Source organism: Pongo abelii, chromosome 19 (genome assembly GCF_028885655.2).
Source record: "Pongo abelii isolate AG06213 chromosome 19, NHGRI_mPonAbe1-v2.0_pri, whole genome shotgun sequence".
Classification (NCBI taxonomy): domain Eukaryota; kingdom Metazoa; phylum Chordata; class Mammalia; order Primates; family Hominidae; genus Pongo; species Pongo abelii.
This window is the reverse complement of record NC_072004.2, coordinates 23,246,741-23,272,017: the sequence shown is the minus strand read 5'-3', so window position 1 is coordinate 23,272,017 and position 25,277 is coordinate 23,246,741. Positions and strand designations below refer to the sequence as shown.

At 44.2% G+C, this 25,277-nt stretch overlaps 1 long non-coding RNA gene across 1 annotated transcript; it reads left to right on the top strand.

Moving 5' to 3' along the window:
• Positions 1-933: 933 nt before the first annotated feature.
• LOC129051239 (uncharacterized) lies at positions 934-24,165 on the top strand. Its single transcript, XR_010138116.1, has 4 exons — positions 934-1,175; positions 17,705-17,826; positions 22,511-22,728; positions 23,133-24,165. It is a non-coding gene; the product is annotated as an uncharacterized LOC129051239 (long non-coding RNA).
• The last annotated feature ends 1,112 nt before the right edge of the window (positions 24,166-25,277 follow it).

Sequence of the window (25,277 nt, the reverse complement as noted above, 5' to 3'; positions counted from 1 at the left end):
TTCGTGGAACCAGAAAACCAAGCTAGGCAAAGTGTGGCATGTTACTTCCTTATAATATTTTTAATTACAATAGTAATATTTTCTTTTTAATGCAAAAAATAAATAAATTCTTAAATAATACCTAGCCCAAGGCCCACTATCCAGAGACACTCATGCTGCTAGAATTTTTAATGTATCCTTCAAGAAATATTTTCTATATAAACAGAAGGCTGAGATGTATATGCTATTTTTTGTGGTCTCTTCCACCAAAACTTCCTCAAATGTATTAAGAGCACAACTCTTGAAAACTTGTTCCCACAGAAACATGCACACAAACGTTCTTAGCAGCATCATTCATTATAGCCAAGAGGAAACAACCCAAATATTCACTGACTGATGAGTGAATAAACAAATGTGCTCCATCCACACAATGCGACATTCACACGTGAGGAACGCCACACCGTGGTGAACGCCGGAAACAGCACATTCAGTGAAAGAAGCCGGTCATAAATGACTCCATTCATGGAAATGTCCAGAATAGGCAAATTCGTAGAAATAGAAAGTAGATGAGCGGTTGCTTAGGTCTGGAAGGGATGGAGAGCATCCTTTCAGGATGCTGAAAATGTTCTGCAGTTGACTGGATAATGGCTTCACGGCTCTGTGAATATACTAACAACCGCTGAATAGTACACTTCAATGGTGAATTGTTTGAAATGCAAAAGAGGTCTCACCAAAGCTCTTACTAAAAAATAAATGAGTTGATGGCAGATAGCTATCAGGATTATGAGGGTGACATCGCAGGGAAGGGGCTATGTGTGTGGAGGGGCCAGCACTGCACAGGACGTCAGCCATTGAAGGGTCCTCTGATGTAAAAATAGGAATTGTGACCTGAGTAATTAATGAGACGCTGGCTGTCCTGAATTTGCAGCTAGTAAAAAAGTTGTGTAGCAGGAAGAAGCTTGGTTTTTCCATAACGGGATTTTGGCTGCTGCATAAGAGAATTGGCTGGAAGAAGCACCATTCACAAGAACTTACTGTCAAGAAGCAAGAAGCACAAAGCACTTACCATCAAGTAAGAGGGACAGGACTCCCAGTAAGGGGGTAGCAGAGAGATGGTGGCAAGTGGACAGATGCACGATACACTTGGGAGGCGACACTGACAGAACATGTCTCTGCGGACATGCAAGAAGAATTAGGTAAAAGCATAGGTCATATCAGGGTATGTCAAAAACAGTGACAGGAGCAAATAGATAATCTAAATTGAGGAACGCTGCTTTGAGAATTCTCAGACATGGATTATTGATGGAAAAGCCAAACTCTGTAAAACATTTGAAAGAGGTTTACTGTGAGTGAATGAGTGACAGTGGCCTGGGGAAACAGTCTCAAAAGGCCTGAGGAAGCACTCCCGAGGCAGTTGGGTTAGTTTGGTTGTACATATTTTAAGGAGGAAAGAGTTCTAGGCAAAGACATAAGTCAACACATGGAAGATGTACATTGGTGTGACCCGAATAGGTGGGACATCTTGAAGCAGGGGTTTACAGGTTATAGATGGATTCAGAGATTCTCTAATTTGCAGTTGGTTAAAGGAGCAAGCTCTATCTAAAATTTGATGTCAGCGGAAAGGCATGTTTTAAGTTAAGGATGCTATGTAGCAAGGTTGATGGCCTGCAGGCCTGACTAAACCCTCACCTGGCATGGCCTTAGGTCTTGTTTATAATTTGGTCTTTTATTGACACAGAATCTGTCTTGTCAGTCTTAGGACCTCTAATGTTAATGCTGGACAGTTGCACCTAAACTCCAAAAGGGAAGGAGTGTAACAAGGCTTAGGATCCCCTTGGCCAAGAGGGGGTCTGTTCAGTCAGTGGGGGCGGCTTAGGATTTTATTTTTAGTTTATAGGATGGATGAGATTGTTTTTCTTTTGTCATTACAAATAAGGCTGAGGCCGAGCATAGTGGCTCACGCCTGTAATCTCAACACTTTGAGGGTTGAGGTGGGAGGATCATGTGAGCCCAGGAATTCAAGACCAGCCTGGGCAATATAGGGGGACCTCGTCACTACAAAGAATAAAAAAATAAAAATTAGCTGGGCATAGGAGCCTACTCATATGGTCCCAGCTGCTCAGAAGGCTGAGGCAGGAGAATCACTGGAGCCCAGGATTTCAAGGCTGCAGTGAGCCATCGTTGTGCCACTGCACTCCAGCCTCGGCAACAGAGTGAGACTGTGTCTCAAAAAATAATAAATAAATAAACACATAAATAAGGCTGAAATGAACAGCCTCATCCATATCTTTTCATGAACACCCACCAACTTTTCCCTCCGAATAGCTTTCTAAAGCTTTCAAATAGCTTATTTCTAAGTCTGGCAATGACTTAACAATTTGCATGTCAGAAAGCCTGTTACGAATTTAGACTCCTGTGCTATTTTGAGATAGATATTTGGCCTTCATCCCCATCCCCATTTCCTGGCAAAAAGCTCCTAAAATCCTTGGAATCTCCAGAGTACTAAGAATGTCATTTGTGTGCTAGTGAAATGACTGGTGGCTGGGGACCCTGGAGAGCTTCAGGATGCGGGCTGGCCACCAGAAAGACAGAGGCGGAATTAGGGGGTTGGGACTTTCAGCCCCACCTGCCAACCTCTGGGGAGAGGAGAGAGACTGAAGGTTGAGTTGATCACCAGTTGCCAATGATATGGTCGATCAATCATGCCTCTGTAATGCCGCTTCAGTGAAAACCCACAAGGACAGGGTTTGGAGAGCTCCCAGATAGCTGAATACGTGGAGCCTGGAGAGCGGTGTGTCTGGAGCAGGTGTGGGAGCTCTGAGTCCCTTCCCAGATGCCTCACCCTGTGCACCTCTTCCATCTGCCTCTTCATTTTCATCCTTTGAAATATCCCTTGTAGTAAATGAAGAAGTGTAAGTAAAGTGTTTCCCTGAGCTCTGTGAGCCACTGTAGCAAATTAATCAAACCCGAGGAGGGGATACTGGGAATCCTGATTTGCAGCCAGTTGGGCAGAAGAACAGGTCACAACCTACTACTTGTGACTGGCATCTGAAGTGGGGACAGTCTGGTGGGACTGAGCCCTTAACCTGTGAGGTCTGACACTGTCCGAGTAGAGAGTTTCAGAATGGAATTGAATTAGGAGACACTCAGCTGTTATCTGCTGAAGGAATGGTTGGTGTGGAGAAATCTCTACACATTTTAGTGACCAGTGATCAGAGAAATACAATTATCCTTTGGTATCTTCAAAGGGATTGGTCCCAAAACTCCTCCTCTGGAAGGGTTTTGGTGATTTGGACACCAAAATTACCGGATGCTCAAGTCCCTTATATAGGAAAGTATAGTATTTGCATATAACCTACACACATCCTCCACATGCTTTAAACCAGATGTGTCCAATCTTTTGGTTTTCCTGGGCCACACTGGAAGAAGAATAGTCTTGAGCCATACATAAAATACACTAACACTAACGATAGCTGATGAGCTTTAAAAAATCGCAAAAAAAAAAAATCATATGTTTTAAGAAAGTTTACGAATTTGTGTTGGAGGGTACGCCACAGGTTGGACAAGGTTGCTTTAAATCACCTCCAGATTACTTATATCTAATACAATGTAAATACTGTGTAAATAGTTGTTATATTGTATTGTTTAGAGAATAATGGCAAGAAAAAGTCTGTACGTTTAGTACAGACACAATCATTCTTTTTTTTCAAATGTTTTTGAATCGAGGTTGGCTGAATCCGTGGATGCAGAACCCGTGGGTATGAAGGAGTGACTGTATTCTGTGTGGAATTTATGCTGAATGGGGTGGCAGAACATACATATTCAATAAGCTATAGGAGGAGCAATGAATATTTATGAAAGGAGAAACGTGAATGTGCCATTGAGTTTCATGCCTCTTCATGGGTCACGTGTTCATGCATTAGCATGATCCGAGGGTGTAGTTTTTAGCCTCTGACATCAAAAGGTGAAGCAGGGGCCACAAACCACTCACTGTGCATCCTCTGTGAGCCAGCCAGAACTGGACCAGAGGTGGTGGTCCGTTTTAGGAAGGATGCACTGTGAAGCTGGTGACTGTCACTCCAAAACTGCAAAGAGGTAGGGTGAGTCCAGCCATGGCCTCAGATGATTGGCTAAAGATGATAAAGGAATGAGTCCTGTGTTTCTTGTCTGCCAGAGCTGGTTTCTGCTTACTCCTTAGGAAAGAGTTCTGGCTAAAGGTTAATATGGAAGGGACATGCTGAAGTCTGTCTGACCTCCCATACCGTCCTGGCCAGGAGCTCAGTTTTTAAGGTTTCTCTGGGGTCCCTTTGGCCAAGAGAGGGTTCTATCAGTCAACTGGGGGAACTTATGATTTAATTTTTATTCCTCGGGTCAATTTAGTAGACCTTGCAACTTTAAAATAAGCATTATCAGGTCTAAGAACTCAGTGTGTGAGCACCATTCAAGCATCACAGCCTGCTGCCAAGATGCTAAATGTTGTAGGAAAACTAATAACTTAAAGGTAAAAACTGACCCCCATGAAAATGAAAAGCCTGAAGACACTGTAACTCTAGAGAAAGGAGCATGTGTCCCAGTTGAGGGGAAGGCAGCGTCCATTTCAGGGCACACTGCAGGCATGCCAGGGTTTTTCAGGAGTCTGCCAGGTGTCCTGTCCTGTCACTCGAGACTCCAGCCCAGAGACAGACAGAAAACCGGAAGACAGCACCTCCTGGCCAGGATCCCAGCATCTATTTGAGGGAGACAAGATGAGAAGGAACACTGTTGTAGCAAAAATAATAGGTTTTCCGCTTTCCTACACAGAAGGAAATTCCCACACCTTGATAGGAGGCAGTTCCCCTTCCTGCCCACCTTGGCACAGGCGGTCACACTCCCCACCTGTATGTTGAGGGATGGTGCAAGAGGGCAGCACTGTCTGAGTTGGGACATCCACAAGCCCCTGCTCAAGCCCACCCTTGGCTTTAGTGCTGGTGATGGCAACACCCCCTCTCGGCCCTGGCCTGAGGTCCTCCACCCTTCTTCAGTTCTCCCTCTCAGGCCTCCATCATCTCACAGCTTTTCTTCCAATCTCTCCTCTTTTTTCTTTTTGATGATGTTTCAAAAGAGTCAGCATTTTGGAAGACAACTGTAGACTTGCTTTCAAATGCAGAGTGTCAGAGAGCCATGGTCTGCCCACAGGTGGCCTGGAGCAGGGCAGAGCTGTGCCTCTGATGGCCAAGGGGGAGGTCACAGTTGCTGCTTCTGTCCTCCTCAATGCTCCTGTGACACAATTAGAACAAAGCCTAACTGCTGTGACAAAGAAGAGGTGAACTCATGCTGGTGGGTGTCTTGTCCAGAGCACGTCAGCCACCCCGTGAGTTTGCAGAGCCAATGGGCAGACACACAGGATGAGGTTACAGGAAGATGCTCTCCTGCAGCAGATCTGAGGAGACTGAGACCCCAGCAGATGGCCCAAGAAGCTCCCACCTGCACCTCCAACATCAACAGGCAGACAAAGCCCTCCTGTGAGAGGGGATGAGGCAAGTCTGGGGGTCTTGGAAGACTGCAGGAAGAGCTGCGAGGGTGTGAAGCAGGTTCACTAATGACCAGTCCAAGGGAGGCCTCCCACTGCATGGAGAGCAGCAGAGACCATCGCTGCCCCTCCCACAAGGAATATTTGGCCTGGAATATTTGCTACTTACACAGTATGACTCTCCCAGTTACCCACTGGTGTGCTTTCAACTAACATGAGAAGCAGGGACCGGGCTGTTTGTTGAGTATTATGTCTTGATATTTTTTAGTTCAATTGTACATGTTAGTAACAAGGGTAGGGGTGGAGGGTGTCCTCATGCATGGCTGCTATAAAGGTCATGAGCAATCAAAAATAGAAATAATTATTTCCATTAATTGGGATATTATTGTAGGATGAAAGTGGAGAATGTATGCTCTGAACATGAAAAAGAGGGCTTGGATCACAGCTCTGCCTTCTGATATTTTATTTGTTTGTTTGGAGCAGGTGCTTGATCCTATAGGTAGAAAATAGGCTTAGTGAAGTTAAGTGATTGTCCAAAATCATGCTGCTTCTTACCAGTTGTCTAGAATTCAAACCCGAGCTGACTTGAATAAGAGCCCAAATTTACACTGGTTATGTTGGAGAGGGGTTGCTTTTGTTTATTTCTCATTACTGTGAAAAGACATCTTATACTCAGTAGGGGATATAGAGTCTATTTTTATACTCTAAAAATTATAATGAAATGGACATGCATGTACCATCGCCCACTGGAGATATGCACCGGTCCACCTGCCTTTGTAGCTCTCATTTCACACTCCAGCCGCTACACTCACATCAGCGGTGCATAGAAGAACTTCGGTTATTTCTCATGTGAGAGTTCACCTCTTGCAAAGGCTGACAGGAAGTGGATGACGAAGAACTGAGTTTTATGTAAAGGAGAGGGAGAGGTAATTGATGGATCAAGGCTGAGCGCACTGCAGGGAGGAAGGATGGAGGGCAAGGGTGGAGGGGAAGGTCACCATGGCAGAGACGGGGACATCTCAGACGAGATGCCCAGAAGTGTAAGAACTCTGATAGGAAGCTGTGCTGTGTGCCACATGCCTCTGCAGGCTGCAGACCAGTTTGGATCTTACTGGTCTATGTATCAAGATATGGAGTGAGCTTACCCTCTCCAGGCTGCAATTCCTGTGAGTTTCTCTCTTCTCCTTGGAATCTGAGTTTGTTGGTTCCAGAGTAGCTTTCCAACTGGGAATCTGGGGTGAGATGTCAGCAGCCAAAGGCTGTTGGAAGGCAAATCAGGGTGTTGGGTATGGGCTGGGCTGACTACAGGACTGGACTGAGCACTGGATCCTCAGGGTGTCACCCCTGGGGCAGGGTGGGCTTTGGGAGGAACACAGCCCTGGCAGGTGCCACCTCTGCTTAGTTTGTGTTGGTTGCTATGGGAGTGAAGGGGCCGCCAAGTGGTAGCTCCAGGTGGGGCTGGCCCTCCAAATTCCAGGCCTATCATTTTTCTGGCATATATAACCCCTCATTTGAGGCTTAACTTGTTTCCGAACCCTTGGGTTTGAGAGATCTTACAAAACTTTTATTTTATTGTCATCATATTGTGACAAGTGAAGACATACCCCAACAAAAAATTGAGGATACACTCCAGTTTGATGAGTTTTTCCTCCTTTTGGTGTGTTGATATCAAGGACCCTGTTAGACATATGGATTAATATCAGGTCTGCTTTTCAGACACTGACTCAGCCAGGAGGAGGGGGACATGGCCCTGGCCCAGCCAGTATACATAATAGATACGGACCTCAGGCAGCTGCAGGCCCAGGCACATGGGCATGGAAGCCTGTGGTGCCAGCTGAAGAGGCTGAGACTTGGAGGACAGCCAGATTCCTCCTTGCCTCTGCTTAGGATGCTGCATTCTCTAACCAGGCGTGGCTGTTGGTTCTGGCCTCTGCCTGCCTCACAACTCCAGTGAGACGCCTTCCAGATTGTCCACCCGGGAGATCAGTGAGCCTGGAGAGAAGGGCGGGTTATCAGAGCTGCAGGTGGAGCTTGCCTTGCAGCAAGGAATCCCAGGCCAAACTAAGCAGGGCAAGCAGCACCATTGAGTGTCCCGTCGTGTGATTGGTTTCATGTGTTGAAGAATCTGCAGCCTGGAAAACAAGTGGCAGAAACCTGAATGGCAGCATGGTCACGGACACGGGCTGGCTGAGGACTTCGAGACTGTTCTGATACTTTCTCAAGGCTTCTGTTCCCTTACTGGTCCAATTAGAGTTGAAACCAGACCTAAGGTCAACTGATCCCTGTCTCTCCTATGGATTCACTGCTACCTGGAGTCAGGAGAAGGGAGCGGGAGGCAGTCAAATCCTTCAGGGCCTTAGTTCTCGTGGACCAACATGTTAACAAGTGCAGCTGTTCTGAGCTCTTCGTTACTGTGGTAGGCAGAGCAATGACCCCCAAAAGCTACTCCCATCCCAGGCCATGAAACCAGCAACCATGTTACATATGTGGCAATGGGGATGTGCCCCTGCATTGAGGTGCGGCTCTGGAGAAGATGTCCTGGATTTCACGAGTGGGTCCAAGATGATCACAAGGTTCCTAAAGAGGGAGGCAGGAGGGCCAAGTCATAGAAAGAGAGGTGGGCGTGGAAGCAGAGGGTGGAGTGATGTGGCTGTGAGCTAGAGAATGTGGGCAGCTTCTAGAAGCTGAGATGGTGAAGAACAGTCTCCCCAGGAGCCCCCAGAAAGGAGCGCAGCCCTGCAGACAACGTGACTTTAGCCAGATAGACCCATTTGGGATTTCTCACCTCCAGAAATGTAGCACAAACGTGTGTGGTTTTAAGCCAGTTTGTGGTATGCAGCCATAGCAGCAATGAGAAACAGACATAACTTCCTTGTGATTCCTTGACAGGCCACGTGGCTCAGGGCTCCCGACTCCTTCCTGGCTTTGTTTGCTTGACTGCAAGACACAGTGGGGCTAGACACCTGCTGTGGTCTGAGTGTGGCCCCCAAAAGCATGTGTTGGAAACTTGGTCCCCAATGCAACAGCATTGAGGTAGGACCTTTTACTTTTTAAAATAAAAGGGTGCCATGAGGAAGAGCTAAAGTAGGTGGAATCTTTAAGAAGACGTGATTAGGTCGTGAAAGCTCTACCCTCGTGAATGGATCGATGCCCTTATCTTGGGAGCGGGTTAGTTATCATGGCAGTGGGTATCTCTCTCCCTCTCGCTTGCTCTCTCTCTCTCTTCTCTCCCCCCACCTTGACCTTCCACATGGGATGATGCAGCAAGAAACCCTTCCCTTACCAGATTTCAGCATCTTAATACTGGACCTATCGGTCTCAAGAACTGTGAGACATAAATTTCTTTATAAATTACTCCATTTGTGTGGTACTCTGTTGTAGTAACACAAAATGGACTAAGACAACACATAATGTTTTATAAATAAATTGTATTTGTGGGGTGCTTTTGTCTTTCCAATCTCTCCAACAAAAGACAACTTTGCAGGCCTACTTCTGTTTGCAGGCCCTCTGAAAAGCCATCTCAAAATATGCCAAAGTATCCTTTTTCTTTTTTTCCAGAGTCCTTTTTTCCAATGCACCAAAGTATATATTGAGATAAAATATTTTTGGTTTTCTCCACTCCCCACTTTGAAACTTCAAATGTTTCACATATAAAAAGGCAAGTTGATTCCTTTGGAGAGATTTAGGTTGGAGTTTGTTAGATAAGAGACAGGCAAAGAAGAGAAATGACAAATTTGAATGAGCAGAAAAGAACAAATTTAAATATTTTGTCTCTGATCTTCTTGAGACATTTCTATGGAAACAGAAGAAAAACAAAGGTTAATGTCTGGAATAGTCTATAGACTAGTGTTTCCAGAGTCGCTGAAGCATCTTCAGATTGTGGTGGTAATCTGACAGATTTTTCTGGGTATTACTTGGAATCAGGTGTTCCAACGAACTTTCTTAGTAGTCTATACATCAACAGGTACAAAGGCTGTTTACATGTAAAGTTGCTATAGTGATTTCCCCTAAAGTTTATATCAAGTTTTCTAGTGTCAATTTGCAGGGCTTTAAGAAAAGCACAGGTTTTTTTTATTTCTAGTGATTCCAAGCCAGAAAAATGTGAGAAAATGTGAAAACATTAGCTTAGAGACTTGTAGCCAGAAAAGAATTCAGGATTCAGTCCCAATTGTAGACAAATAATAAAAACTGAAAAACAATGGACAGGACTAGAATAGAATAGTGGGTATACTATAGTTTTCTTCTGAAACATAATTTTTCTCTCTCCAGTTCCACATTTCTAACAAAGACAAATCACAATAGGACCAATTTATTCACAAGATAAGTTTTCGTTTTGTTATAATTGGCCTGATTGTTTGAATAAAGTACAGAAAAAATGGTGGTGATTGGCCATTCTTTTAAGTTGGCCTTGCTGGAACTGTTTCATAAGGAATTTCAGATTAGACTTTTAAAATCCTCTAAAGGCTAGGAAACCAAGCCAAGAGTTTGCCATCAGACTGTGCCTGTAATGCCTGTACAAATTTGGTGAATTCCTCTCCTCTTGAGGTCCCAATATATCTTGAGGTTCTTGGGCCCTTCAGAAAGTGACATTCTATACTTACTGCAAGGTCCAGAACCTTGTAAGGGAACTGTGTAGACAAGGTACCTTGCCAGTCTTTCCACAAGGATTTTTATTAGATCTATAAAATCAACTTTAGTTCTGTTAAATAGGCTCATCATATCTGAAAATATGCCATTCTTGTCAAAACCTTGGTAAAATAACCAGTGCCTCCAGTTAAGTTCTGTTATTTAAAAAAACCCAATTCTTACTGAGCTTATGCAAATAACAGATTTCTAGAGAAATCTGGTAGAGAGAGAGATAAATGTTTCAATTTTGTTCAATTGTTAAAAGCTATGGATGGCTTAAGAGAAAAAAGTTTTCTTGATTCTGGAAAACAAAGCATAGAAAGAATCCACAATGTTTCAAACCAAAGAGTCGAGAAAAAAAAAATTTCAGTCCTCTATCAGTTCAGTACCATGTAATTAACTCTTGTTCTGCTTGATGTTGGGTTAGCAATCTTCAGGAACCCATCACCTTTTCTTATCAGAGTTCTGGAAGTTTTTGCCTAGTCCAAAACTTGGTATGATATCCAAACTTACCGGAAATCTGTATCCAAGAGTACTTGTCAAGGACTTTTTGATAAATTTCCTTGAAGAAGAAGCAAGCTTTTGACTATAATAAATCATAAACTGCTTTCTGAGAATAGTCAAAGTAAAACAAAAATTATCTGTGGATGACAAAAGACTTAAAATAACCAGGGTTAAAGACACAATTGACAAGGAAATTTGGTTACTTCTGTGACATTCAGCAATTTAATATAATAATCATAATTACTACTGATACAAATATGAAGACATATCAGAATTTTAGTAACCCCAATACCATTTTGGAACACATATTAATAACACATTTTTATAACTACAACTCAAAGAAATTTAAATACAATTTCTTATGTGGCCAGTCTTTCCATGATTTTTGCATACCAAATAAGACTAATATGTCCCTCTTGGACTTCCAGGAGTTCTTCGTGAATATACTTACTTTTATAATTTCAAATTAGATTTTGGGAAGTTTTCCAAATATCAACAGTTTAAAACACTTGATAAAAAACAGGATGAATCACATGCCACTATAAAGTAATAGTCATTCATTAGTGATCATTACCCCAAGTGATAATTCAAAGATTTTAAAAACCAAAAACTTTTACTCTTTGATAGAAAGGAGACTCTGTTTCCCAAATAATCAAAAGACCTAATGAAGACAGCATGAAGCAAACAAAATCCATCTCTCCCCTCTTTTTTGTACAGTTTACTTACAAGGAAGACAAAAATCATTTACTATCTCTTATTAATACTACACGAAAATCATGTTTAAAAGAGAAAACCAAATTCTACCTTTGCAACAGTGTATTAATGCTAAAGCTGATTTTAATAAAATCTTATAAACAGATCCCTTCAATCTCAGTTTTGATCACATAAAATAAGATTTTCATAAACCTTTTATAACTTCTTGCATTTTTTCTATTTTCTTTTTTCCCCAGCTATCCATTCAGTTTTATGACTATAAAACACCCAACAGAGACAGTAAAAACCTGCCTAATTAGACCCAGGCAAAAATGTCTAAATTAAATTCTGAAGATGTTTCTGTTTTATTTACTTTTCTTTTTATTTATTTATTTATTTTTAGAGACAGGGTCTCATTTTGTTACCCAGGCGTGAGTACAGTGGTGCAATCATAGCTTACTGCAGCCTCCAACTCCTGGGTTGTAGCTGAGATGACAGGCATGCACCACCACAACCAGCTAATTTTTTTTTTTTTTTTTTTTTTTTTTTTTTTGAGATGGAGTTTCGCTCTGTCACCCAGGCTGGAGTGCAATGGCATGATCTCGGCTCACCGCAACCTCTGCCTCCCAGGTTCAAGTGATTCTCCTGCCTCAGCCTCCCTAGCTGGGATTACAAGCATGTGCCGCCACGCCAGGCTAATTTTGTATTTTTAGTAGAGACGGGGTTTCTCCATGTTGGTCAGGCTGGTCTTGAACCCCCGACCTCAGGTGGTCCACCCGCCTTGGCCTCCCAAAGTACTGGGATTACAGGCATGAGCCACTGCACCCGGCCTACAACCAGCTAATTTTTTACATTTTTTTGTAGAGATTGGGGTCTTGCTATGTTGCCCAGGCTGGTCTCAAACTCCTGGCCTCATGTGATCCTCCTGCCTCAGCCACCTAAAGTGCTGGGATTACAGATGTAAGCCACCATGTCTGGCCCTTCTATTTTACTATAGCAATAACTTAAAAACTATCTTTATGGCTCGGCATGTAGCGCATGCCTTTAATCTCAGCACTTTGGGAGGCTGAGGCAGGTGGATCACTTGAGGCCGGAGTTCAAGACCAGCCTGGCCAACATGGAGAAACCCTGTATCTACTAAAAATAAAATAAAATAAAATGCCAGGAGTGGTGGCACATGCCTGTAATCCCAGCTACTTGGGAGGATGAGGTATGAGAATTGCTTGATCTTCGAAGGTGAAGATTGCAGTGAGCTGAGATTGCACCACTGTATATCAGCATAGGTGACAGAGTGAGACAGTCTCAAAAAAGAAGAGAAACTTTTTTTTTGGAGACAGAGTCTCACTCTGTCACCCAGGCTGTAGTGCAGTGGCACGATCACAGCTCACTGCAGCCTCGACTACCCAGGCTCAAGAAATCCTCCCAGCTCAGCCTCCTGAGTGGCTGGGACTACAGGCCCATGCCACAACACCTGGCTAATTCTTGTAGTTTTGTAGAGACAGGATCTCACTTTGTTTCCCAGGGCTGGTCTCGAACTCCTGGGCTCAAGTGATCTTCCTGCCTCAGCCGCCCAAAGTGCTGGGATTACAGGAGATTGTACCATTGGATCTTTTTTTTTAAAACAAAGGTACCGCCTCAAGTGGCTCACCAAAACCAATAAGGCTTAATCAAGATTATGACTTAACCAAGGACACATGAGGTGTCTCCAGAAAGGTGCACAGCAGTCCTCATCAGATCCAGAACCACCTCAAAGACAGCTCAAAGAAGGGAAAGTTTTGCTAGCCACAAATGGGGTACAACCCACATCTGCCAGCCATATCTTCCAGGGTCTCAGCCTTTCAGCTGACCATCTGCACACAAGAGCCTAAGAGCTCCGTGTAACCCCTCAAACAGGAGATGACAGAAAACCAAAAGCTGTCTATGGAAGGGGAAAGGATCAATGACAAGTGGGTACGCCACAAAGTCAAAAGTCACACAAATATCAAACCAAAAGCGACTGGCTTCCCAACCAGGACTGCACCCGGGCCATGGCAGTGAATGTGTGGAATTTTAACAAGACTGCAAGGTGGGGCCAGGTGCTGTGGCTCACGTCTGTAATCACAGCACTTTGGGAGGCTGAGGCAGGCAGATCACGAGGTCAAGTGATTGAGACCATCCTGGCCAATATGGTGAAACCCCGTCTCTACTAAAAATACAAAAAATAGCTGGGCATGATGGCACATGCCTGTAATCCCAGCTACTCTGGAGGCAGAGGCAGGAGAATCGTTTGAGCTTGGGAGTTGGATGTTGCAGTGAGCCGAGATTGTGCCATTGCACTCCAGCCTGGGTGACAAGAGCGAAACTCTGTCTCAAAAAAAAAAAAAAAAAATAGACTGCAAGGTGGAGTGGCTGGCACTGCAGATTCCACAAGGGACCCAGGGCAGGCATTTGGAGCATATGAAGGATTTTAGCTTTGTTTCAGGTCAGACTTTTGCTTTTTAATCTCGTCAAGAGGATTTCTAAGGCAAGCCATGACACTATGATGTGTCTTTTAATTTAATCTTCCAATGAATATAAATAAGGCAGTTGTTTAGAATAAGAAATCTCTAAACTATTTTTTGTAATTTAGAGGTCTTTCTGACTTAAATAATCCATCTTTTGGCTGCTAATGACTAGAATTTCCAATGATGTACTTACTCTAATAGCAACTCCATTCCACAGCCTCTTCATGGAAAGCCCCAGATGTGGTTTTCCAGGCTTAGAGTACGTTATTACCATTTAAGAAAGACTTGTTTCTTGAAGAGGGCGTAGGATAGGCAGTTCCAAAGATCCCTCCAGTAAAATTCACTCCTAGAAACAGGCTCAGATAGCAAGAGACTTTTTTTTTAATTTTAACTCATAGTTTTTATTGGTTGAAGTAATAAAATAAAAATTAGCTCCTTAGTTCCCATTTCTTGTCTATTGTTTTTCCTTGTTTTTAAAATTTAATTTAATTTAATTTAGTTGTAAGTTCCAGGATACATGTGCAGGACATGCAGGTTTGTTACATAGGTGAACATGTGCCATGGTGGTTTGCTGCACCTATCAACCCATCACCTAGGTATCAAGCCCGGCATGCATTAGCTATTTATCCTGATACTCTCCCTCCCCACCACCAACAGGCCCCAGTGTGTGTTGTTCCCCTCCCTGTGTCCATGTGCTCTCATTGTTCAGCTCTCACTTATAAATGAGAACATGTAGTGTTTTGTTTTCTGTTCCTGTGTTAGTTTGCTGAGGATAATGGCTTCCAGCTCCATCCACATCCCTGCAAAGCAACAAACTCTTGTTGCCACACATGGTTAGGATGGTGTTTGTGTACACAGTACCTCTGGTGACCCACACATTTCTGGGGACACCTATCAAAGACCCCTTAATTCATGACACTGGACAGCTCTCCTAGGATGGGACTTTCCCGGGACTAACCAGGCAACAAGGGCCAGACCACAAAAATTCCTTATGGATGGGACTTCTTATTAAGACAAACATTCCCAACAGCTGGACACATTCAGAGCAAAAGGTGTGCTGCCTAAAACCTTGTATCTCAGGTTCCCAGGCATCTTCAGACTGAACACCTGATGTGACCCAAAAATCACACCCCAGATGGTAGAAACAAGAGACAGTGCTCCCACTTGTCACAAGTCAAACTTTCCAGGGCATAAAACAAGATGAGAGGGGTCCTCATCTGGCTTCTATTTTGTTTTTGTTGTTGTTTTGAGACGCAGTCTCTCACTCTGTCACCCACGCTGGAGTGCAGTGGCATGATCTTGGCTCACTGCAACCTCTGCCTCCTGGGTTCAGGTGGTTCTCCTGCCTCAGCCTCCTGAGTAGCAGGGATTACAGGTGCTCGCTACCATGCCTGGCTAATTTTTATATTTTTAGTAGAGATGGGGTTTCACCATGTCAGCCAGGCTGGTCTTGAACTCTTGACCTCAAGTGATCTGCCCACCTCAGCCTCCCAAAGGACTGGGAGCCACCGCACCTGGCTTGGCTTCTATTTTGAGGACCCACAGCAAAGTTTGAATGCTCATCTGATCACAGCCGCAGACTGGCTGCTCTTCAGGTCCGGCCTGAACAATGGGCTGGCAGGATCTTCAGCCCCCATTCTACCCTACAAGGCCCCTTTTCAGGACAGAACAACACAGGAAGACCAAGACAGAGGAGAAGAATCCTCCTGGAAGGAAGGGCCCTAAACAATATGAGTATTCACACCAAAAAGTACACCAGAGTCGCTGCACCCAACACTGTTCACACAGATCCTTTCTCACACTAATCAACATCTTGCAGAGGAAAAACGACTGATTTTTACCATCTGCTCACCTGGATTCCACAGAGAGACCAGCCAGGAGCCTGGCTGGTAAGAATTTGTTACCCTTCTGCCAGCTTGTCAGGTCCTGGGTCCCCTGACTGAAGCTGCCAGAAGAGCAAAGCAGCTTTGGTATTCTGTTCAGGACACCAAAACTGTAGGGGCCAAAGGAAAACCTCCACTTTGCCCTTGAAAAGTTCACTGAAAAATCGACTCACAAAAGTCAGGTTAATTAGAGAAATGGCATGCACATTTATTAATGTGCACATGGAGAAGAACCAAAGCGATGATCCCAACCCCGCAATGGTGTGCAGAAGCTTATTTACCGCCTTGAGGTTACAGAAGGAACAGAGGCTGGGATGACAGCAAGACAGGTTAGGGAAGAGGGAGGAGGAGGCCTGGCTAGCAAAGGTGGGCTCAGAATGCAGACAGAACTGCACAGACAGCAGTCCTCAGAGAGAATAGACGGTAAACGTTTCTTTCTGATGGTTAAACATGTCAGACTCAGGGAATCCTTCCTCGATCCAGACAAGGGAAGGCTTCAGAGGAAACTTGCCTTCATCAATGCGGATTCTCTACAGATGCAAACCTTCCCCTCAAGACAGCTTTGCAGGGCTGCTTCTGTTTGCAGGCCCCTCTAAACAGCCATCTCAAAATGTGTCCAAATATATTGTGGGGTGAAATATTTTGGTTTCCTTCAACTACATCCTTACTACTTAGTTCAATGCAATTTCTCTTAGCCATGAACTCTTCAAGTCTTTTTTTTTGCCTGAAAAGGTTTTGATTCAATTCATAATCTTGAGTGATCACCATGTAAGCAGAGAAATCTTGGTTGACAGTTATATTTCCTCAGTATATTAAAGAAACCTGGCTGGGTGCAGTGACTCATGCCTGAAATCCCAGCACTTTGGGAGGCCAAGGTGGGTGGATCACTTGAGCTCAGGAGTTTGAGACCAGCCCGGGCAACATGGCGAAGCCCTGTCTCTCCAAAAATTACAAAAATTAGCCGGGTGTGGTGGTGCATGCCTGTAGTCCCAGCTACTCGGGAGGCCGAGATGGGAGGATCCCTTGAACCCAGGAGGTGGAGGTTGCAGTAAGCTGAGATCACACCACTGCACTACAGCCTGAGCAACAGAGTGAAACTCTGCCTCAAAATAAATAAATAAATCTTTCCATGATTGTGTGGATGTTGAGATATCTGCCTTGCCTACATTTATTTCTCTAATTTTTCCTATCTTTTATTTTGATGTAATTTCAGACATTTTAAAAGTTGCGGCCAGGCGTGGTGGCTCAGGCCTGTAATCCCAGCACTTAGGGAAGCTGAGGCAGGTGGATTCCCTGAGGTCAGTAGTTTGAGACCATCCTGGCCAATGTGGTGAAACCTCGCCTCTACTAAAAATGCAAAAATTAGCTGGGCATGGTGCGGGGGTGCCTGTAATCCCAGCTACTCAGGAGGCTGAGGTAGGAGAATTGCTTGAACTCAGGAGATGGAGGTTGCAGTGGGCTGAGATCGCACCACCGCACTCCAGCCTGGGTGACAGAGCAAGACTCCATCTCAAAAAAAAAAAAAAGTTGCAATAGTAGTGCAAAAAAATCCATTTATGATTCCTTCAGATTCCTCTCATACTAACATTCAATTACATTTGCTAAATGTTCTTCTCTTGGTGCAGATGTAGAACATTATAGCTATTTTCCTAGATCCTGTGAGAGTCAGTTGCAGACATGATGCTCCTTTACCTATAAGTATTGAGCGTGTGTTTCTGAAACCAAGGGCAACTCTTACATTATCACAGTACAGTGATCAAAAACAGGAAATCTTCATTGACACAATACAATTCTCAGACCTTCAGATCTTCTTCAGATTTTGTCAACTGTTCCAATATTGCTTTTATAGGGGAAGAAGGTCCTGAACCATGCCTTCATTCAGTTGTCTCATCTGGAACTGTTCTGCAGCCTCTTTGATTTCTTGATATTGATGAATTTCCAGATACAGGCTAGTCATTTAATAGAACATCCCTCCATTTGGTCACCTGATATGTCCTCATATTGAGAATCAGGTTTTGCGCTTTCAGCAGGAACACTACAGAGGGGATGCCAGGCTTTTTCAGTGCAACCGCTCACAAGAAACATGAAACCAGTTTCTCCCCTGCTGTGAGGGTGAGGTGGGCTTTCTCCCTGGACTGCAACCATCTGGGTAAGTGTGTTTTATAAAATTATTCTTTCTCCACTGTAACCTTCTCCCGTTTCCATTTCTGAGTACAAACTATCTTGTGGGTGGATAGTTTTGAGATTCTGCGTCTCTTAAACATTAGTTTTGGTTGATTTACTTCAGTATCACAATACTTCTGCATATTATCTACTGTCATTTATTCTTGGCACTCATTGTGGTTCTGGAATCTAAAGATCAATAGTTTTCATCAATTCCAGAAATTCCTTAGCCATTATCCCTTTGAATAGGACCATTCTCTCATTATCTGCATTTTCTCCTTTTGTAATTATTGTCAAACATGTTTTGCATATTCTCATTTCAATTCTCCAGTCTCTTGATAATCTTTCACAGTTTGCAAATTTTTATTGCTATATATTCTAGACAATTCCACATATGGATATTCTTATAATTTCTATCATCATCTGAGGCTAATCTGTTGTGTTTTAATTTTTAACTTCACTGATTTCACTCTTCACTTCCAGAAGTTTCCCCTTGGTGTTTCAAACAAGCCTGTCTTCTGTGATGGCAATGTGGTATTTTCTAGTGACTGCAGCCATTTTTACCTATCTTTAATCCTTTTAAACCTAGCTAAAAGATTGCCTTCTTCCATGTTCCCTCTGAATGTTATCAGCTTCACATTGCTAAGGTTTTTGAGGTATAATTGACAAAGTGAGGTGTAATTGCTTTATTGAAGTATAGTTGTCTAAGATTGTATACATTTAAGGTGATGTGATGATCACAGTGTGATGTTTTGATATATGTATATATTGTGAACTCATTACCACAACCAAGCTAATTAACACATCTGTCACTTCACACAGTAACCTTGTGTGTGCGTGATGAGAACCTTAAGATATGCTCTTAGCAAATGTCAAGTATTATTAACTATAGTCCCCATGCTGTATATTAGATTCCAGAACTTATTCGTCTTGTAACTGGGAGTTTGTGCTTATTTATTTAATTTATTTATTTATTTATTTATTTATTTATTTATTTTTGAGATGGAGTCTGGCTCTGTCACCAGGCTGGAGTGCAGTAGCATGATCTTGGCTCACTGCAACCTCTGCCTCCCGGGTTCAAATGATTCTCCCGCCTCAGCTTCCTAAGCAGCTAGGATTACAGGTGCACACCACCATGCCCGGCTAATTTTTGTATTTTTAGTAGAGATGGGGTTTCACCATGTTGGCCAGGATGGTCTTGAACTCCTGACCTTAGATGATCTGCCCTCCTTGGCCTACCAAAGTGCTGGGGTTACAGGTGTGAGTCACCGCACCCAGCCGAAGTTTGTACTTTTTGATCAACATCTCCCCATCCCCTCCACTCCCAGCCCCTGGCAACCCGCATTGCCCTCTCTGCTTCTGTGAGTTCAACTTTTTTAGATTTCACATCTAAAAACAGGAGGTAAGGGAGATTGTGCAATACAGTCAACCCATGAACAATGTGAGAGTTGGGGGTGCTGACACCCCCATACAGTTGGAAATGTGTGTATAACTTTTGACTCCCCAAAAACTTAACTATTAGTAGCTTTACTGTTGCCTGGAAGTCTTATGTGTTAACGTAAACCATTTATTAACACATTTTGTATGTTATAGATATTATATACTGTGTTCTCATGGTAAAGTAAGCTAGAGGAAAGAAAATGTTATTAAGAAAACCATGAGGAAGAGAAAATCTGTTTACTATTCATTAAGTGGATCATCATAAAGGTCTTCATCCTCATCATCTTTAGGATGAGGAGGAGGGAGAAGAGGGGTTGGTCTTGCCGTCTCAGGTGGCAGAGGCGGAAGAGGTGGAGGAGGTGGAAAGGAAGAGGCAGGAGAAGCAGGTCCCCTTGCTGTAACTTTTTTTGAGAAAAATTCATGTATAAATGGACCCACACAGTTCAAACCTCTGTTGTTCAAAGGTCAACTATATCTGCCTTTCTGTGTCTGGCTTATTTCACTCAACATGACATCCTCTGGGTTCATCCACAGTGTCACAAAAGGCAGGATTTCCTTCTTTTGAAGGGTGAATGATATTCTATTACCTCATTATATGTACATCACATTTTCTTTTTCCACTCATCCATGTGTGTACACTGAAGAAGTTCAGGAAATTCCTTCCCCCCATCCAGAATATGCCAATTTGATGTGTTGATTGCTTCAAACTGAGGGCAGTGGTGGAGGAACAAATGCAGGGAGGGCTTTCTCTGGACCTCCCTCATCTGTTGAAAGACAGATCCTCCAAAGGGAGCTCAGCTGGCATGAATCCCCTCCCTGGGAATCTCATCAACCAGGGAAGATTGGTTCATGTCACAGCACCCCAGACAGACCTCGTCACGGCTGTCCCTTTTTCATTTCTTCATTCTTCCAGGGATCCATTTATCTTTCCCCAAAATCATTTACTCTCCCTTCGGTTCCCTTTGTTCCCTCTCTTTCTCCCCTTTGCAGAAAAATATATAAGCTGCCAGCCTCACTGGGTGTTGCGTTTCACTTTTCTTTCATGTAATGCCTCCCGTGCCCACATGAAAATTTGTAAGCCTTATTCTCCTGTTATTCTGCCTGCTGTCCATTTATTTCACAGACTCAATTATCAAACCCTGTGAGGGTAGAGGGAAAGGTTTTCCTCCCCACAACACCTGGGTTGATTCAGTATTTCAGCTATTATGAATATGCTGCAATGAGCACAGGGATGCAGACAACTCTTCTACACCCTGACTGCATTTCTTTTGGATATATACCCAGTAATGGAGTTGCTGGATCACATGGTTGCTCTATTTTTAGTTTCTTGAGGAACGTCCATGCTGTTTTCCACAGTGGCTGTGCTAACTTACATTCCCACCAACAGTGTACAAATGACACTGTACCGTGGTCTGCTCTACCCTCCTTTTCTGGCTTTGACATTTTGTCTGTGGTGCTCTCCTGAAATGAGTTCCGTGGCATGCCTTGTTCCTGTTTTCACTGGAACATACTGCATGCCATGAGGATTATTTCTTTGTGGAGGCCTGGTCATACTTGGTTGATGAGCAGAAGGATCATCTGCCTTTTAGAAGCAGATGTTTGACTTCAAGTTTAAAATCTTCTGTAGTTACTGATCAAATTAACATCTCCACGATACTAGTTAACACTTTTCTTAAAACATCTCTTGTTTCCTAATACATTTTCTACATTTTTGCACAAAATGATTTCATTTTAATTACCCTTAATTTACTTTAAATTTGGAAGTGAGCTTTCTTTTCAACAATCCATAAATGGTTTTTTGTTATTTTCTCTTTTTTCTTATTCATATTTTCCCAACATTGTCCATTATATATTTCCTTATAGTTAACCAGATTTATTTCTCAACAATCTAATTTGTTTTATATTTTCATCAATTTATCTTTTATCATTATGAATTTCTTTTTTTTTCTTACTTTTTTTTTTTTAAACAGAGTCTTGTTCTGTCACCCAGGCTGGAGTACACTGGCACATCTTAGCTCACTGCAATCTCTGCTTCCCAGATTCAAGCGATTCTCCTCCCTCAGCCTCCTGAGTAGCTTGGATTATAGGTGTGCACCACCACAACCAGCTAATGTTTGTATTTTTAGTAGAGATGGGGTTTCTTCATGTTGGCCAGGCTGGTCTTGACTCCTGGCCTCACATGATCTGCCCACCTTGGCCTCCCAAACTGCTAGGATTACAGGCATGAGCCACCACACCTGGCCATTTTATCATAACGAATTTTTGTTCTACTTTTTCTTTCTTTTTTTTTTTTACAGATTTTAGTCTTGTTCCACTTTTTGTTTACCTAACTTCTTCAGTTAAAGTTAGCTTATTAAAATGTTAAATTTCTTAGGAAATGGTAATCTTCCGAGGTTAAAAAGATTTAAATTTCTTATTATTCCCACAAATGCACCTAAAACTATACAGCTACACATTTTTTCTCTTAGAACAGCTTCTGTTGTATTCTGAATATCTTCTTATGTTGTACTTTCAATCCTAGATAACTTCTTTTCTAAACTTGGTAGGATCTTCTGCAAGTAGGAGCAGAAGGGGCTTTATAGTTTAAAAGGTCCACTGCTGTCCAGGGATGTGAATTCTTTGAGGAGGGAGTTACTGCACAGGGAGGTCTGGAGCTGAGGGAGTCTGATGACAAGGCCCTGGGGTGTAGGAGAGGGCACAAGGCACAGCAAAGCCAGCCTCACTGCGTGTCCCTGGAGCCTGTGCCAGGTCTACTTCCTGGCTGCCAGCTTTTCCACAAATGCCCTGTGTGCCTCGCACTTTCAGATTAGGCTGAAAGCATTCTGTCGGTCATGCCAGGAAAGGGAGGTTAAGCAGGCAGCTGTCTAAGGGGTTTGGGGGAAGCTTGGGGGAGTCACAGGATTTTGTTGAGGAGAGAGAGGTGGAGGAGATGGGGCTGTGTGTTGGGGAGGAAGGTTCAGACTGGAGATCCAGAAATCCATTAGATCCTCTGGTGGGTCAGGGACGAGAGTTGGGGGTGTTGGGGGTATAAGTGGTGGAGAAGGAGGATTTATGGTGGGAGTGGATTTCAATGTCTGCTCTAGGTCAGCTTTTGGTTCCTTAATTTTGTTAAGGGATGTTTTAAGACTAACCGTAGTACATTCTGTGTTCCTCAGTCAGTGTGATCTTCCCATAGATGCCAGCAGACCAGTTGTTTAGAACGAGCACTCTCTAACATGTTTCAAACACAGATCCATCTCTGGCCGTGGCCAATTCGGATCTACACCAGCGCATATGTTCCAGTAGTGCCTTAATCTGCCTTCCCAGGGAAAGGCCAGGAGGTAGCTTTCCATCATTACCAGAATGCAAGGAGTCTTCCTGCAGTAGGTGCAGAAAAGGCAGCCCGTGATCCAAAAATTCACTCTCAGAGATGAATGAAGAAAGCAAAGACTTACATTGCCACGTGCAGGTAAGGAGAGTGCTTGTGCAGACCACGCCTCCAGTCTCCCATGGAAGCTGAGACGCCTTCAGCCTCAGGTCCACTCACTGTGACACTGGGCAGGTGATGCTGGAATGGGAATCTCCCAGCACTAATCAGGGCAACAAGGGTGAGATGAAAAAAGCCCTTATGAATTGGCGTCTTACAACAAAACTTCATGAGAACTTGACACATACAGAGAGAGAGAGTGACGCCCGGGTCTCACGTGTCTTGAGTCCTCAGTCTGGTCAGACTGCTGTCTGGCACAGAGCCACACTCTGTGCCCCTCAGATGGCGGAGACCAGAGAGGCGTCCTCCTTGGTCACACAGCCAAGCTCTCAGGACATAAAACGAGGCCAGAGGGGAACCCCATCGCTTTTGTTTTTTTGTTTCAGGGACCCACAGCACAGTTTGCTTAGGCAGACGTGGATCTGACAAGTGCCACAAACCCAAGCGCTGGGGACACAGCAGACTTTGAAGGACCTGTGCCTGTGTTCTCTACCCGACACTTCCTCTCCTTATGACAAATGGCAGAAAAAGACAGAGACAAAGGAAAACAAAGACCATCTCTGATATCAAAAAGATCAAATAGAAATCTAGAGAACTCACAAAAACACTAAAAGTCGCTTTTTACCCAAAGAACTAGTTCACAAATGTTTTATCCTGTCAATCTCAATTTAGAGAGAGAAAAAGACACAAATCTTTTATCCTGTCAATCCCAATTTAGAGAGAGAAAAAGACACAGACAGCAGAGACCTGGAAGGCTGGCAGTAAGAACTCTGCCTTTGCCGGCTTGGGTCAGAAATCCCGGGTCTTAGCTGCAGTAGCTCCAGAATAAGCAGTGTCCTAGCCTGTGGGGGAGGGCCCCGGGCTCTGCGCCACGTTCTGCAGGGACCCAGAGATCGCCTCCAACCCCACTTAGCTCTTACATGGGCTCCTCGGCTGGAACCTCGGCTAGAAACCAAATTGAAACCAAGCATATTAACAAGAGAAAAACATAAAAATTGTATCAGTATTAAAGGTACATGGGGATCTTCCCAAATTAGTGACGTCTGAAGAAGTAGCCAAAGTAAGATGCTTTTGTACTTTTTAGACAAAGAATAATAAATCTGAGAAGAAATGACAAGGCCAAGCAGAATATGGCTAGGGGCAGTAAATTTCCAGGAGAGCCTCTAGGTGATATGCGGGAATATAAAATCAGTGGACAACAAGGCTTACTTCATGAAGTACATTTACTGGGGTCCATTGCTGCCCCAATCCCCAGTCTCTGGTGCTAAGGGCTCTCTTCTTGCCCTTGTGTGGGGGTACCACCCCCAGAGGAGTCTTTATGGCTTGCTACATGCAGGAAGAGGCAGGTCAGCTCACCCTTTCTAAAACTACAATTTCTCCAATGTTTTTAACATAAAATTATCAATATACCAATTTGGCATATTTTCGGATGGCATTCACTCCTTCAGGGGAAAGGTGGGCTGGGGAGGTGCGGGGTCAGGTGAGGATGTGGTGAAAGACACGGTGGGGTATGGATGGAAATGGGCTGTAGGGAAAGAGGGAACAGGCAAGGAAGGGGTGAGGAGAGAGAGGGCCATGAGCCGTGGCTCTGGAGGCAGAGAGGCAGGCACTGGTGCAGGTGATAAAACCTCACATGAGGGGTGGCACAGGTCGGGGGAAGGTGGAGGCCACTGGTGAGGAGACCAGGGGTCGGGGTGGACAACTCCATAGATCTCAAAGGTGATGGGGAAGAGCAGCATCTTCCCCGGCTCCCCACACAGCAGCATGTTGGCCTCCAGGGATAGTCCATCACCCCCATGGGCAGGGCTCACACTTCTGACACCCAGACTCTAGAATACTCCTCTGTCCCCACCCAGGGAAGATCCCTGCCCTAGAAGTTCTCCCTCTCATGTCCGGCAAATGCTGCACAGAGCCCTGGAATTCCACAGGGCAAGTTAGGAAGAGGGACAGCTGAAATGAGGAAGTAATCACCTTCTCCAAAGAGAAGTTCAGTCCAGTACCATCTTGTGCCCCTGGGCAAGCTCTCCAGGCTGAGAGAACAGGAGCAGAGGTTATGGTGGGCAAAGATGGAAGCAAGGGACCTCCCAGGAAGTGCTGTAGAATGTTCCACTGGGGACACCTCGTACCCTTCCAGGATTAGACCTTGAAACCTGGAGATCCCAGGCAATTAGTATTCAAGGTCAAAGGGCCAGCGACAGGAATAGGAAGGCCCACTGTGTCATTCACAAAGCACTTCCAAACCCATCACCCCAGGTGACCCTCACAACAACCCCGTGAGATCTGCACGGCAGGGGCTCCCACAAAGAAGGAGTCGGGAATGTCGGGATTTTAACACCTTCTCTAAGTCAGAACCAGGAAATGCTGTCCCAGCACCAACCTATATTCCCTAGGCTTCCTCCCACACCACAGCTTAGGGTGACTGCCACCTCATGGGCAGAGACCCTCGCTTTCCAATCCCTACAAGGGGCTGTGCAGGGGGAGGACGAAGCCCCCTCCTCTGACTGCCTCCTCTAAGATCCTGTTTTCTGAGG